General features: G+C 50.5%; 1 protein-coding gene across 1 annotated transcript in view; it reads left to right on the top strand.

Annotated features, from left to right (window-relative positions):
* The first annotated feature begins 1,960 nt into the window (after window positions 1-1,960).
* SLC24A3 (solute carrier family 24 member 3) overlaps window positions 1,961-13,695 on the top strand; it is a 180,163-nt gene continuing 168,428 nt past the window's right edge. Inside the window, exon 1 of the mRNA XM_076335280.1 lies at window positions 1,961-2,018. The gene's annotated coding sequence lies outside the window, so the exon portion shown is untranslated. The remainder of the gene's footprint in view (window positions 2,019-13,695) is intronic.

Consider the following 13,695-nt stretch of genomic DNA (forward strand, 5'->3'; position numbering starts at 1 on the left):
AGAGCGTCCCCATGGTGAGGGCCAGCTCCAGGTCGGTGCAGAAGGAGCAGAGCTCCTGCATGCATGTTGTGAGCAGTGGTGTCAGTCATGGAGCTGCTGATCTGGGATGGGCGAGGACCAGAAAGTGCTCTCCATGCTGCTGTCTGCGGCTTCAGTTTTTGTCAGAAGTATTTTAACTTGAAATGATGAAACTGAAATATTTTTTGAGAGTTTCTGTTCTGTCATTGCATCAACCTCCTTTGATTTAATTCAGTGTGTTCACACTGAAGACAGCGCTGCCCATGCTCTCACACTCTCTCTTCTCATTGATCTCAGCCAGCACCTCTCTGTGTCACCAGCTCGCTTGCTGATGCTGCTGTCAGGCTGTTAGCACCGGGGGGGCTGAGAGGCCCGGGAAAGGTCCCAAACAGTGGCTCTGGTTTCAGGGACACTGGGTTCAAACCCAGACTCTGCCAGAGATTTATTCTACTTCCTTGGGTAGATATGTCACATAACTCCAGTGCCCTTCCTGAAGAGTGGGGATAATGGTGTTTCTTCACAACTGCAGGCCCCGCAGAGGCAGCTGTTTCCTCATGTGTGCACAATGCTCTGGTTTCAGTGTAGCCAGTAGGTGTTTGTGTTAATGCTGCAATAATAATTATGATTTTAAACAGGGGAGGAGGGATGAAAGGTTCAGGCCAGCTCAGGTTTTTAAGCCTGGGAGCCCAAGTGGTGGATGGATGAAGCAGCTGTGCATGGGCTGTCCTGTGTCATAGCCGGTGGCACAGCTCCCTGGTGGTGTGTGAACCCAGATGCCGGTGCAGTCCAGCCGACGGGCTTGCACCCACATCCCTGCCCGGGCCTGCACCCAGAGGCGTGGTGGTTACAGTGCCTGCAGGAGGTCTGCCCTCGCCTGCTCTTGCAAAGGACTAGTTTGAAGGGCAGGTGGAGTGGGCGGTTGCTCACCCAGCAAAAAGTTCAGAGCAGAGTGTGAGAAAGGGAAAAAAACCCCACCAAAACCATGGTGAGAATCCTCCAGAGTATGAGTGTATGAAATGCAAAGGAATTGCAGCAAGGGCTGCCTCCTGTTCAGGCTGGGGAATCACTGGTGGGGGGGGAGGGAGCACTGGGTTGCTTGGGTTTTTTTTGGTTTTAAACATTGTAACAGCAGATAAAGGTTTTAGCCCTAAAGATGATGCTGTAAGTCCCCATTTACCCCAGGAAAAGGAAGCTGAAGTAAGGGCTGCAGTTGTGGCTGCGAAAGGTCTGGCACCTGTGGCGGTGCACGGTAGGGTTTGACGGAAGGACGCCTGCAGAAGCGTGAGGCCAGGAGAAGGCTGCGCCTGCAGCCGAAGCCCCCGCGAGCATGTGCGAATCCCTGTGTGTTCCCACGGGCGGTGCACGCAGCGGTGCACCCGTGCCCGCTGCACGCAGGGCGACCTCTTCTATCGCTGAACCACGCGCGGCGTGTGCGCGGCGTCCCCAGGGAGGCCGTGCAGCTGCAAGCGCCGGGCGGACGGGAAGCGCAGTCCCCGCCTGCGGGGCCTGGGGGTCTCGGGCAGCGGCGGGGGCAGCCCAGCGGGCCCCCCGGCGGGGTCGGGGACATAGGCGCGGCGGGGCAGCCCGGGGACGGGCGGCGCCAGCTCTCCGCCTCCTCTCCGCCCAGGAAGCCGCCCCGGACGCCGGCGGCGGGGAGGGGGCTGGGGGCCGGCCGGGAAGTTTCGGCCCCCGCCGGCCCCATCCATCCTCTCCCATCCCCTCCCCATCCCGCCTGGCCGCGCCCGCTGCCCGCGCCGCGCAGGGGCGGTGGGTCGGCCGGCCGGCGCGCAGGCGGCGGGGGGCGGGCAGGGGCGGCGCTGCGGCGCCCCGGCTGGGCTCGGCGCGGCTCGGCTCGGCTCGGAGGAGCGGAGCGGCCGCGATGGGCGCCTCGGTGGTGGAGCGGCGGCGGCGGAGGCGGCGGGGGGAGCTGCTGCGGGGGCAGCTGGGCGCCCTGGCCGCCCTGGCCCTGCTCCTGGCCGGCTGCGCGGCCGGTCGCGGCGGTGAGTCTGCGCCGGGGGCCGCTCTGAGGGGCGGCGGGCAGGGCGCGGGGCCGCGACGGCGGATAGGCGCACCTGTGCAGAGGTGATCCCTCCCCGGGCGCTGGGGAAGGGGAGGCGAAGCCCGCGGGGGCTGGGGCGAGCCGAGGCTCCGCTGCCCCGGGGCCCTGTGCCGGGGCCGGAGCCCTCCCCGGGCCGGGGCGGTGTGAGCTGGGGGGTGGCGGTGGCCCCCGGGAGAGGAGAGAAACTTTGCGGGAGCGAGCTGCCGCGGGGCCGGGGCCATCGCCTGCGTGCGGCCGCAGCTGGGCAGCGCCGGCGGAGCGGGGCTCGGCGGAGCGGAGCGGGTACCTCTTGGCTCCCGCGGCCGGGGTCCCCGCGGCGCTCGGGTGGCGGCCGGGGGACGGGGCGCGCTTGTCTCCCGCGGTGGAGCCGCCCGCCGGTTTCTGCCCGCGGCCGTGGGCTGTCGATACCTGTGGGGCAGGGGGCAGCCGCGCTCCCCCTGGGGAGTGTTTTGGGGCAGTTTGAATGGGATCCCATGTGCCATTTTGAGAGGAAAAGATTTTTGGAAGAGTGACGCTCGATCTTGGGTGTTGAGCGGCCGTCTCCTGCTTCGTTTTGCAACTAGCTGTACAAAGAGGGTGATAGCAGGCAAATTATATTTTGCATTGCAAATATGTGAGAGTAAGCAGAATTTACGCAAGGCTTATTTTCCTTTAAGTGAAGGAGAGAGTACCCCTCCGTGACTTGAATTTGCTTTTTAAATAAACAGACGTGTCTTAAGGGTTTCACGGTGTCCAGCATGGTGTAAGGAATGCTCTGATGTTTAGGAAAGAGCACAAACACCAGCTAAGACTTGAACATAGTTTTTCTTATGGAATATAATAACGCTTGGGTGGGTTGTTAAGATTTGGGATTTTAATGCCCTTAAATTAATCAGATTTTCTTTTTTTATACATGTATTCTAAAAGTTACGCTTGTTTTTCATGAATATGCTGATTCTGAGAAGTAAGGCCAGGAAAGACAGACGCAAGCGTTGTTGTGAGTAAACGGGGGTGCGTGCATGTACTTAAGTATATTTAAGTCTACCCACACAGTATATGTGGACGTGTGACACTAATACCCGTCCTTCTTTTACATAAACTCCAAAGACTGCCGGTGAGAAGGTGCTTCCTCTGGTGTACTCTGCCTCTCGTGCCAGTGGAGCCAGACCTGTACTCTCTTCCCGCTTTCTGTTGGTGGGAAACGGAGCCATCTCCAGCCTGTTCTCCAGCAGAGCAGACTGCCTGCTTGCCTTTGCCACACAATAGATTGTAGATTATGTGGCAAAGGCAAATTTCAGACCTATTTTAAATGGGGCACAGAGTGCACTCTTCTCTCTGAAGGGTAGTGTGGGTTCCCATCCCGTATTTTGCTCTCCTCGAACACTGTTTTCCTGCTGATGCAGAAGGGAGCTCCATCCGCTGAGTAAAGGTGGCACAGGCTGTAAAGGTCTGTGCCACAGGTGAATTTGTCTGCACTTTGCTTGAATTGCCCAAAGTGTTCTGCAGCTGGCACTGCTAACTTTCATCAGGGCTCTCACCATTTTGCTTCAGCTTGGTAGAGTATCTCACATTGTGATCAGAGTTAGCTTAAAATTAATCCGAGAGATGAGAAATAGCATTTGGCGCAATAGACACGGCACCCTGTGCGTCCGCTGCTGCGCAGAGCCGGGAGCAACAATGAGAAGAATCGTTTCACAGGTGGAAATTTTCCACAGCGCCCACTGCATCTGCCGCCTCTTCATGGGACCTAAGTGACCAGGCTCTCTTGGGAACCTCACTTACAGCCAACAGCCCGATGCTCTCTGGAGTTTGTGTCGTGATTAGATAGGAGGTGGAAAGATGCATTTCGATTTAGTGATTTAAATATTTTTCCCATGTAAAAATGTGTGGTTTAAGATCAAACGCAAACTTTTGGCTAGACTGCAGTGCTTTTATATCAAATGGCATCTCCCTTCCCACTCCCCTGGTAGGAGGCGGCAGCCTTACCCTGTGCTCCCAGGGTAGCTTTCTCTAGCGAGGGGGTGTGGTATTCGGAGTATAGGCAGTGTTCGCGGCTGACGTGCAGCTCACCCGCATCCTTGATGCCAGAGAGACTGACGGTGTAAAGCTGGGCATAGATTTCATTGGGGTGCAGTGGAGATGCTGGAGTGATTACTGCTCCTGTAGAACCTTCGCATCGAGGTGCGATCCAGCCCAGCAACCCTAGGCTTGAATCACCTTTTTAGATGATAACGTTCTCACTTTTAATGCTGCTATTTTTCTTAGTCGGTCCCCTTCCCCTCAGCCACCGTCTCTGCCACAGCCTGGATCCAGAGGACCATGGCTGTGACCTCTGTTTGCAGAGGCATGCGAGGTGCCAAAGCCTCATTCAGTAAGTGTACTTACTTGTATCTACCCGCAAGAAATAAGCTAGAGCTCTTCCTGAAGAGGCAGGTAACCGCAGCGTTTTACTTGATAAACCGTCTGTAGTGGGCGACTCTAGAGGATAGGGCACAAGATCTGGGCGTCTGTTCTGGTGGCTCCCACTGCTTTTCTCGATGACTTAATCTCTCCATGTCTTACTTGGCTAGATCTCTAAAACGAGGCCTCCTTTTCAAGTCACTTTGAGATCTCCTGATGTTAAGTGATGTGTAATAACAAAGTGTTACAACATTATAATGTTTATGTGAAGGTCATTCCAAAGATTATTATATTCCACAAGGCTCAGGCTTTCAAAAATAGATACAGTGCAAATTAAGAAGAAATCCAAGTTTACAAAGTTGATCCGGGTGGTGAACGTACAGCTGGGGTGCCTCTTTGTCTCTTCCAGGTAGTGTAAGTCCATGGTTATGCTCTGACATCAAGGAAGTCACACTGATAAATAAGAGGTATAACCGAGATCAAACACAGCCCTGCAGACCCAAAATACAGCTTCCAACATCTGGACTGCCATATGCTTTTTGGTCTGCTGAAGGGGACTGGAGGTAAAGGAAAATTAGAGAAACATCTCATTAACTTGAACAGTATGAGTCGCTTCCAAAAGTCTACCTGACTCTGCCATCCTTGCAGAAAGAGCCAAACAAAGCATGATGTTTTCTTTTTTTTTTTTTAATTTCTCTCCCTGCCCCGCCCCCCCATCAGTCTGACTCAAATTCTCTCTTGTAAAGAGAGGAAGGAGTGGAGAGGAGGGATTCCTGCATTATATGAGACCTGATTATATGAATCTTCCAAACTGTGATGATTCAGGTTTTTCAAGGGAGGCTTCTGAATCAGACCTTTTACCAGTTTACTGTCATGGACAGCAAAAATAGCAGGGGCATCGGTCAGTGGGATTTTTCTTTTCTTCTTTCTGTGTGCCTGTGTTTTTGGCAGGATGGTAAGGAAAAGCTGGGTCTGATTCTGCAGCCCTTACTCATGGGGATGGGCACATCCAAGCAAATGGAGTTGCCTGCGTGATTCAAGCATGGAAGATTTGGGTTGCTTTTAAGTCTTGTTCTGACTTGACGGGAGTGAAGTATTCAGAATGGTGGAGCAAGGCCTGCCAGGTGCATTTTGACTAGCCCTGAGACTTACTCCAGATCCAAAGCTCAGGGTGTTTTTACAGGACTGATAGGTGCCCGGTCCTTCTTGTGGGCTGTGGGGGGGTTGAGAGCATCTGCGTCACAGTAACGCACTTACAGAAGGCCTCTAAGCGATCCTGGGTGGCATGATGGGAGATGGGGAGCAAAGATCCCAGCGTGTCCACCTTCCACCCTATTCTTGTTGGAGGAGCTCACGAGACTGGAATGAACCATGTAGGCTATTTCCTCCTGACAGCTTTGTCACGGGCCCTGCCTCAAAGGGCTTTTCCTTACAGATCTCCTTACTGCCAAAATAGCATTGAAGAACCTTGGTGTGACAGATCCTGGTCCTCTAGCTGAGAATTAAGCGAAAACTCCCTGATTTCATTTGAATGTTTTGGTTTGCGCAAACCAAGAAACCCAAACCGAACTTTAGAGGTCATGCAATGAAAGCACAAAAGCAGTTGTTTTCCTCACCTCTTCAGTGAAGCGTAATCCTAGCTTCAGTGAGAGTAATCCTAGCCCAGATGTAATGCTGTAATTGTTGGACCCCTGGATATGGGAATTTACCCTCATAAACTAGGGAGAGGCATCAGGCCAGAGCATGGTATGTGACCTCTTTGGCAGGGACCTTGTTTGGCCTTGCAGGAAATGACTTGTTCATTTATTTAGTACTTGTTCAAGGTCCCGCACCAACAGCTGACAGTGAAGTCTTCTATTGAGCAGCTTACAGCTCGGGGAGCGGCAGGGATGAGGCATGTGGCCGTGCTTGGAAGGAACATGGGGAAATGTGCTTAACTTTCAGCATCTGCTTATGGTAGTGACAGAGGAGGGCTTGTACACCTGGCTGTGAATTTGTGCTTGCTTCAGGGTCTCCTTGAAGAACTGCCTTAAAAATGTCCAAATGTCAGTACCTGCCAGTGTTTGGAGTCCGCTTAATTAAAATGTTCTGGAAGTGCCGGGATGTGTGCCAGGCTGGTCAACTTGCCAAAGTTGGGTGCCTGAGGTAAACTCAAGCACGCCACCTAAAATCACAGGATCTTGGTCCTCAGGATGTGGATGCAGGATCCTTGGGAGTTCCGGCTTCGGCAGGGCATGAAGGCAAAAGGTTGCCGGCCTCCCCAGCTGTTCATAAACAGAGCAAACGCAAGGCTGTGAGGCGGTGAATAGCAGAAAACCTCAACAGCTGTTATTTCTTTGGTGCCCATTAAGGGGAAGGTGGGCTTATGGCTCCATGTCTGTTTATGCTGATCTAACTGTAAATGCTCAGTCCTGCCCTGTCTGCTGCTTGTGGCTGCTCCTTCCCTCTTTGCTTCCTTTTGCATGGGCTCTGGCATTTTGGTGGACCTTAGCTGAGTCTTTTCAGAAAGCTAACCCAGCAGAAAACTACCCCAGCATAAATAAAGGAAGTTTTCTACCAAATTAGCACACTAAAATGACTTGGTGAAGGGTCTTAACAAGCCATGGCTGAGCAGAGAGCCCTTGGTGGTGGCCATGGTCAGAATGGCAGAGCTTATGGTAAGGTGGGCATGGTTTCTTGGTTTTGTCTAAGCCCTTTTTTAGTAGTTCCTTCCTCCTGCTAATCTTAAATGGTTCTTAAAGTTGAGAAAGCTGGCTGGTCATGCTGTCCGTTTTTGGTCAAAGATTCTCAAAAGGAAAGGCTCAGTTGGACCTGTCACAAATTCATATGGCAGGTAGTCATGTTCGTAGCCTCCTGGGAGTGAGACTATGAAAAAAAATCTGCCCCACGATGGGAGAGGGTCATTCAGGAGATCAGCAGCCAGTCCTGCAACTGGAAAACACCCCTCACCCCTGGAGCTGACCCTGCTTCTAAGTGTTAGGGCATTTTTCTCTGTTTTGTCTCTGTCCCTCTCTCTTTAAATTGATGGCAACTCTATGGTAGCTAGAAAATTTTTTTTTTTTTCCTTCTGGTTTCTGTGCCTTTGGAGTGGTTTAAGTTACCCTTTCTAGCTTTCCTATCCGCAAGGAAGCATGGAAAATTTAGTTTTCATAGAGCCTTCCCTAAGATAAGACTTGAAGAAAAGACCCAGGTCTCGTGAAACCTGTCACTGAAAACTTTGGAGTTTTGGTTTTTTGAATGAAAATCACATGGGGTTCATGGAGCATAGAGCCTGAGGGATGCATCTTGTTACTGCCATTACTTAGAAGCCAGTGCAACTTCTTCAGGCAATTTCTGCAAAAATGCAGGTTTCTTCCACAGGCACAGTGATCATCTGCTGCGCTGTCGTGGGAGCTGCATCTTGCTGTCACAGGGCTGTGCTTTGCCACCTGTTCTGAGGCACACCGCTTTTTACAGCCAGCAGCCAGGCAGTTGAGTTGCAGTGGTGCATTTTTGCAAAAAAAAGGGTGTTTGCTTTTTCCAGCCTTGTCTTCCATGCCCTTCTCTAGACCAGTCTTTAAGCATCAGATTTTAGAAAGCACTGGGGATTTTCAAAAGCTTTGTTCTGCTCTAGGTTTTACCTTTAATATCACCACGAGTCAAGTCAGACCAATGCCAGGAGCCGTTGGTAACCCCATCCTAATTTTTTTCCGCTGCTGTGGCTTTATGGGAAGAAGCAGTGGGCATGCCCAGGTATGGGCAGGATGTTTATAGTCCTGTCACTTTAATCGTCATGTCCTGTAGACATGCTCTCAGAAGAGTAAGGTTACACAGTGAGTAAATCTTTGTGGCTGGTCTGCAGCAAAGCTGCATTACTCACAGCATCAAAGGGAAATACTGTGAAAATGAAAGCAGAAAATGTGTGTAATTTGCAGCTCATGAATGGATTCTTGCCTGACCCTAAAGGGATGAAGGTGTTTTACATCTGCCTCTCCATGGAATTGTTGCTGGACTGTCAGACTCTCCTCCAGCTCTGAACAGCCTGTCTTTGCATTATTTACTGCCAAGGGCATCCTGATTTGGGATTTTGCAGTTAGCTACTTGAAACCCCTAAGGGGCAGTTCCATCTCCCTTTGTCTTGTTGCCCAGCAAAGTTTACGTTATCTTTTCTTGCATTGTCTTCCACAGAAGGTCAAGTCTCCACAGCAGTTGGAAAAGTGCCTGTTCAGGCGAGACTTAGATCTGATTCTGTCAGCTTGGAAATTGATAGCAATGGAGCTGCCTTGATATGGAGATGGACGTGGGATGAGCCCACTATACCTGGGGATTTTGGAGGGTGTTGAGGCCTCCATCGCTTCGGCAATGGAGCCAACTACATCAAAGGAGCATCTGTACCTCTGTAAGACGTTAAATTCATGCAGTCAATGTGTTCGTACCATAGCATGGCTGTATTTCAGCTTAACGCTCAGATTTAAAAATAAAACAGATACTATCTCTAGATGCTAAGCTTTTCTTTAGGAGTGGGCTGAGAAAACTCTGGAAATGAGGGGATTTCTCTGTGTGTTTGATTGTTGGGGGTTAAGGAAGGACAAGGAGGGAAGGGGAGCAGGACGGGATGTTGCATCCAGCAACAAGGGCTGATCAATAGAAGCCCACAGTAACTGGAGACAACCCCAGGCTGGATTAAAAGCTGAAGCTTGATGTGGACTGAAGATGTTTAAGCTGAATTTTTTTCGGTGGTATCCCTGAGACTAGGAGCACTGCACAAGGGCTCCAGGGAGAAGTCCTGGGTCTTGTTCTTCTGAAAAAAGGGAGGCATTGAAGAGGAGTCCAGATGTGGTATCCAGGGAGAAGGCTGTGTGGGACAGTACTTGCTGGGACTTTATTTGCCTTTTATGGACTTTTTTGGCTAACAGGAACTGGTGAAGAGGTGGGATTGAATGTCATCTGCCTGTAAGCCTTGCCTGTGGGAAGCGGATAGTCCCCGAGTCCTGTCTGGGACCTGGAAACTGCCTGCAGGCCCAGGGGGGAGCAGGAGCATGTCTTCTGTCATACCTTCTGTTCCATGCCGTCCTCTCGCTCAGCTCTGCAGGCTGCCTTTGGCAGGGCAGGTCGTGGATGCTGTGTCGGTGGATGTGAGCGTGTGCGTGGAGAAGGGGGTATACCTTTCACAAAGGAAGAACGCTCTTGTGCACAAGGGAGCGTGAAAACTCGTTTGGAGGCACAGATTTTGTTGTTTTGAAACATTCCTTTGCTGAGCTGTGAGCCGAGCAGCTGTGCTAAGTGGCTGAGATTCACAATCTGGTCTGACCTTTCTATACCTCCAGTAGTGTGTACAGTACTTTGGCTGACAGCCATGTTTGTGTGTCCATAGGCAGTTAGGCCATGATCCAAGGGGCAAGTGCTTGACTTGCAGCGTGTGAAGTAATGCGATTGACTTCAAGTGGGCTCGTGCGTGTACAAGGTTAACCAGATCCTTCCTCACTCAAGCCGTTCCTCAGTCCGCAGCCTTTTCAGAGGAAATGAGACAAGTAAGCAAGTCCTCAAATTATAAAGTAGGGAAACTGAGATATGAGAGGAGTTTGCGGGACTTTCCCAGCACAGGAATGACAGAGCCCCAGGTGGAGTGCAGATCTGCAGATGGGTTTATGCATCAGTCCACAGTGTACTGACATGTCCTGACAGATCAACCCCGGGAAGTCTCTTGTGGCCCCACGGTGGCTGAGGGGTAAAAAGCGCACAGCCAGGGTGTTCTCTGTAAGCGCAGTATATCTCATCTGTTGCAGTGGTGGAAGAGGAAAAGGAGAAAGATGTGTTTGGATGGTGCTGAGCGTGCTCTTCTAAAGAAAACTTTGGTATGCCAAGGCTCGTCCTCAGTGTTGGCTCCTACAGCAGGTATCACCTATCAAATGAGAACTGCAAACAAATTTTAATAGCTCAATTAGGAAAGAGCCTGCTAAAGTCTAGGAAAAGAATCCTTTTGATATGCAAGCCAAAAACATGCTAACTGAACTACAAACAACTGAAGGGTCTGCTATTAAAATAATTCTCATTCAGAGATAGTCAGCTGTTTTTTTTCCCTAAGATGGCCAGAACATCCTGTAAAGTAAAGCAGGAGGAGAAACGAGCCTTACATGGACATTCCTTTCTCCTCTGAGAAGATCTGCCCTCCAATTCTCAGTGCACCTCTTCGCGATAGTTAATTTGTATTTTGTTGCTAGCTCACAGGGAGAATGGGACAGAAAGAAACTCTCTTAAATGAACATTGCACGCGCTGAGACAGCGCAACAGTTCATTTTAGGGGAAACAACATAAGCCATGTCAATTGACGTTACAGACAGTGACATGTACTAAAAGGCTCATAGCATTTGATTTCTGTTGTTAAAAAAGAGTAGGTATGTATGATGTGCAACTCCACAGGGTGGTGGCAAGTAGAAAAGAGTTAAAAGTGTTAAATTTCTTGGTTTTGTGCTCAGTAAGTGCCATGCAATACAGGAGCTGGTGGGGATTCTGGCCACGATCCTAGTTGATATACACGTTCTGCTCCCTTCTTTGCAGAAGGGTGCTGTGCTGCTGCTGCAGGGCTCGGGACAGAGGATGCTGTAAAGCCCTGTGGACAACAGCCTTAACCAAACTGCACAGCGAGAAGAGATCTCATTGATGGGGTGGCATAAAGTCCTCCCGAGGATGTAGGCTGCTGGGCAGCTTGGTGGACCGGTCCCTTGGTGTAACCAACGTACGGTACCATGGTTAAGATCTTTTGACTGAGCACAGGTTTTGCGTCTCGGGTCCACGTGAGCAGAGACCATCCTGCCACAATATTGAGTGTACTGGCTAGTGCTGGGGTTCTCGCAAGCCCTGTTGTGAAAACTGAGCTAAAAAGACCCTTGTCCCAACGAGCTTCCTTCCAACCCAGTGAACTGTCATATATAGCTTGCTTGTTCATGATACACTTGTTCAACAGGTTACATCAGTTGTGCTCACGGCAAGGTGTTGCTTGCTGTGGACTCCTCCTCAGAAAGCAGTATCGTTGGAGGAGAGGGAGAAGGAGAAGAGGTAATACTTAAAAAAAAAAAACAAAACCCTTAAGTTAATTTTACTGCTGACTGCTGACAAAGTAAAATAAATTATGAGTTTCATGTTCTTTGGATTTATTCCTGCACTAAATCAGAAGAGGCAACAAATCAAGCTTGTTCAGAAGTGGAGGAGTTTTCCAAGAACATAACTGAGTAATGTAAAAGCCTCTTGAGTAAAAAATGATCCAAAGAGAGGTTGCAGGAGTGCTGTCTTGGTGTTGCTTGCTGCTGGGAGGCAGTCAGTATGTTTCAGGGGGAAGGCCTGTGGACCTGGGAGACCTCAGGAGCCATTGCCGCATGGGCTATAGCTGGTGTTGTACCTCCTGCTGGAGTTAAGCCTGCAGAGACAGAGCTGATGCTGCGTCCAGGGTGAGGGAGACCTGTAAGAGGACTTACTCGAGAGGTACTTTCCTAAAGATTTATCCTGGGAATGAGTGGCCGTGTGCCTGACGGGTGACATGCCTGAGTGCTGCCTTCCAGGGTGTCCGTGCCACACACCGGAACCGAGTTGTGGGCAGCCTATGGCCTGGTGGTGTCCCCTGAAGCGACACGACCTCCTGGTATCCCTTCCTCTCCCAAATTTCCTGGCTGTCAGGTGTTTGGTCAGATAAAATACATTCCTCGTGGGTCACAGCACCCTGGGCTGCTTGGTGTCAAATGAGACCAAGGAGGAGCTGCAGGTGCCACTGCACCCGAAGAGATGGGAGCCACATGTGGCTACGTGGCTGGCAGGGCAGGCCTCGCCAGCCCGGGCCCTGCCCCACCGTACAAGCAGGGGCCCAGGTCGTGGTGGGGAGGACAGCTGGAGGTCAGGCTGGGCCGCAGGCACAGATCGGGACCTGGTGTGGTGAGGGTGGGCAGGGCCAGGGACAGCCCAGCAGTGGTGCAGCAGGTCTGAGGGTCACACTGGTGTATGTTACCCATGGACATAAATCAACCTTAATGTGGGAAACTTTCCCCTGCTTCTGCTACAGAAGAAAGTCTTTCACAGACAGAGTAGTTTCTTGCTAGGATGGATCTTGATGAAGGAATTGGTCTTTTTTCGTCTTTATTTAGATCCTGTCTAGAGTTTCCCAGTCTTGGGAGCTTCCTGTGATGAAAAGCACACGATCTGGTGACTCCCAGGCCCCTCCTGAAATCCAGCCTTCCTGCAGGAGGGTGTCAGGTGTTCATCTTCTTGGTGTGATGAAGAAGCACTCCAACATGCCACTGGTGATGAAAGCAAGTTGAGAGAGAAATTCAAGAAGATTTTGGAAAGATAATGAAACTTAAAAGGAGAAGAATGAAAAGAAGTATCAGTCACCACCCGTTACTGTGTGCTAAAGTTAAAATCCCTAGGGATTTTGCATCAGCTAATGCATAACAGACTGTAAAATGAAACGACAGCATTGGTGGTTTTGTTTTTAAAGCCTTGATCATAAGGCTATTTCTTAAAAAATACCAAAGGCTTTTCATTTCATTTTAGTGAAAAACATGTCTTTTCCAAGGGAAGCACAAGTTTTGTTAGTCCCACTACTTGTCACTTACATGCACATTTCCAAAGCATCTCACGAGCAGGACTATGTGCCGGTTGGCAGTGCTGTTTGGATAAGGAGGCTGAGGACCGGAGGACTGTAGGACTGGCGTCTCAAATTGTTTAAATTGACTTTGGTGGCATGGTGCCAGCTGACACCAGCTGAGAATCTGGACAGAACAACTTATCCAAGGTCACCTCACAGGCTAATAGCAGAGCAGTGAATTAAACCCGGGTCTGCAGAGTCTCACTTCAGGGTAAATAAAGAATGCATACCGCTTCTTGGAGGGTCCTGCCGTTCTTAAAGCCTTATAAAGAAAGGACAGCATCAAGCACTTGATTCTGGTATGATGTGGAGTACTACCCTTTTGTGCCAGGAGCTCTGGTTAAAAATAGAAACATTTTTTTTCCTATAGTATTATTTATTTCCTTAAAATACTTGGGAAAGTTCCAGTTTGGGATTTTACTAGAAAGATGCCCTTCCTCTGTGTGAGTGAGGGACTGAGTTGAGCTGGGCCAGGCTCATTTCTCGGAGGAGAAGGGCTGAGGTGCTGCTGCGCTGCTCATGACTGGTACCTGTTTGGGCTTGTGTCTGCCTTTGTGTCTGTCTTTTTCAGCAGGTAGGGAAACATTCCCCAGGTGAAAAGATTAAGAGCGTAGTGAGCAGTTTG

This window comes from Aptenodytes patagonicus, chromosome 3, assembly GCF_965638725.1.
Source record: "Aptenodytes patagonicus chromosome 3, bAptPat1.pri.cur, whole genome shotgun sequence".
Lineage (NCBI taxonomy): Eukaryota > Metazoa > Chordata > Aves > Sphenisciformes > Spheniscidae > Aptenodytes > Aptenodytes patagonicus.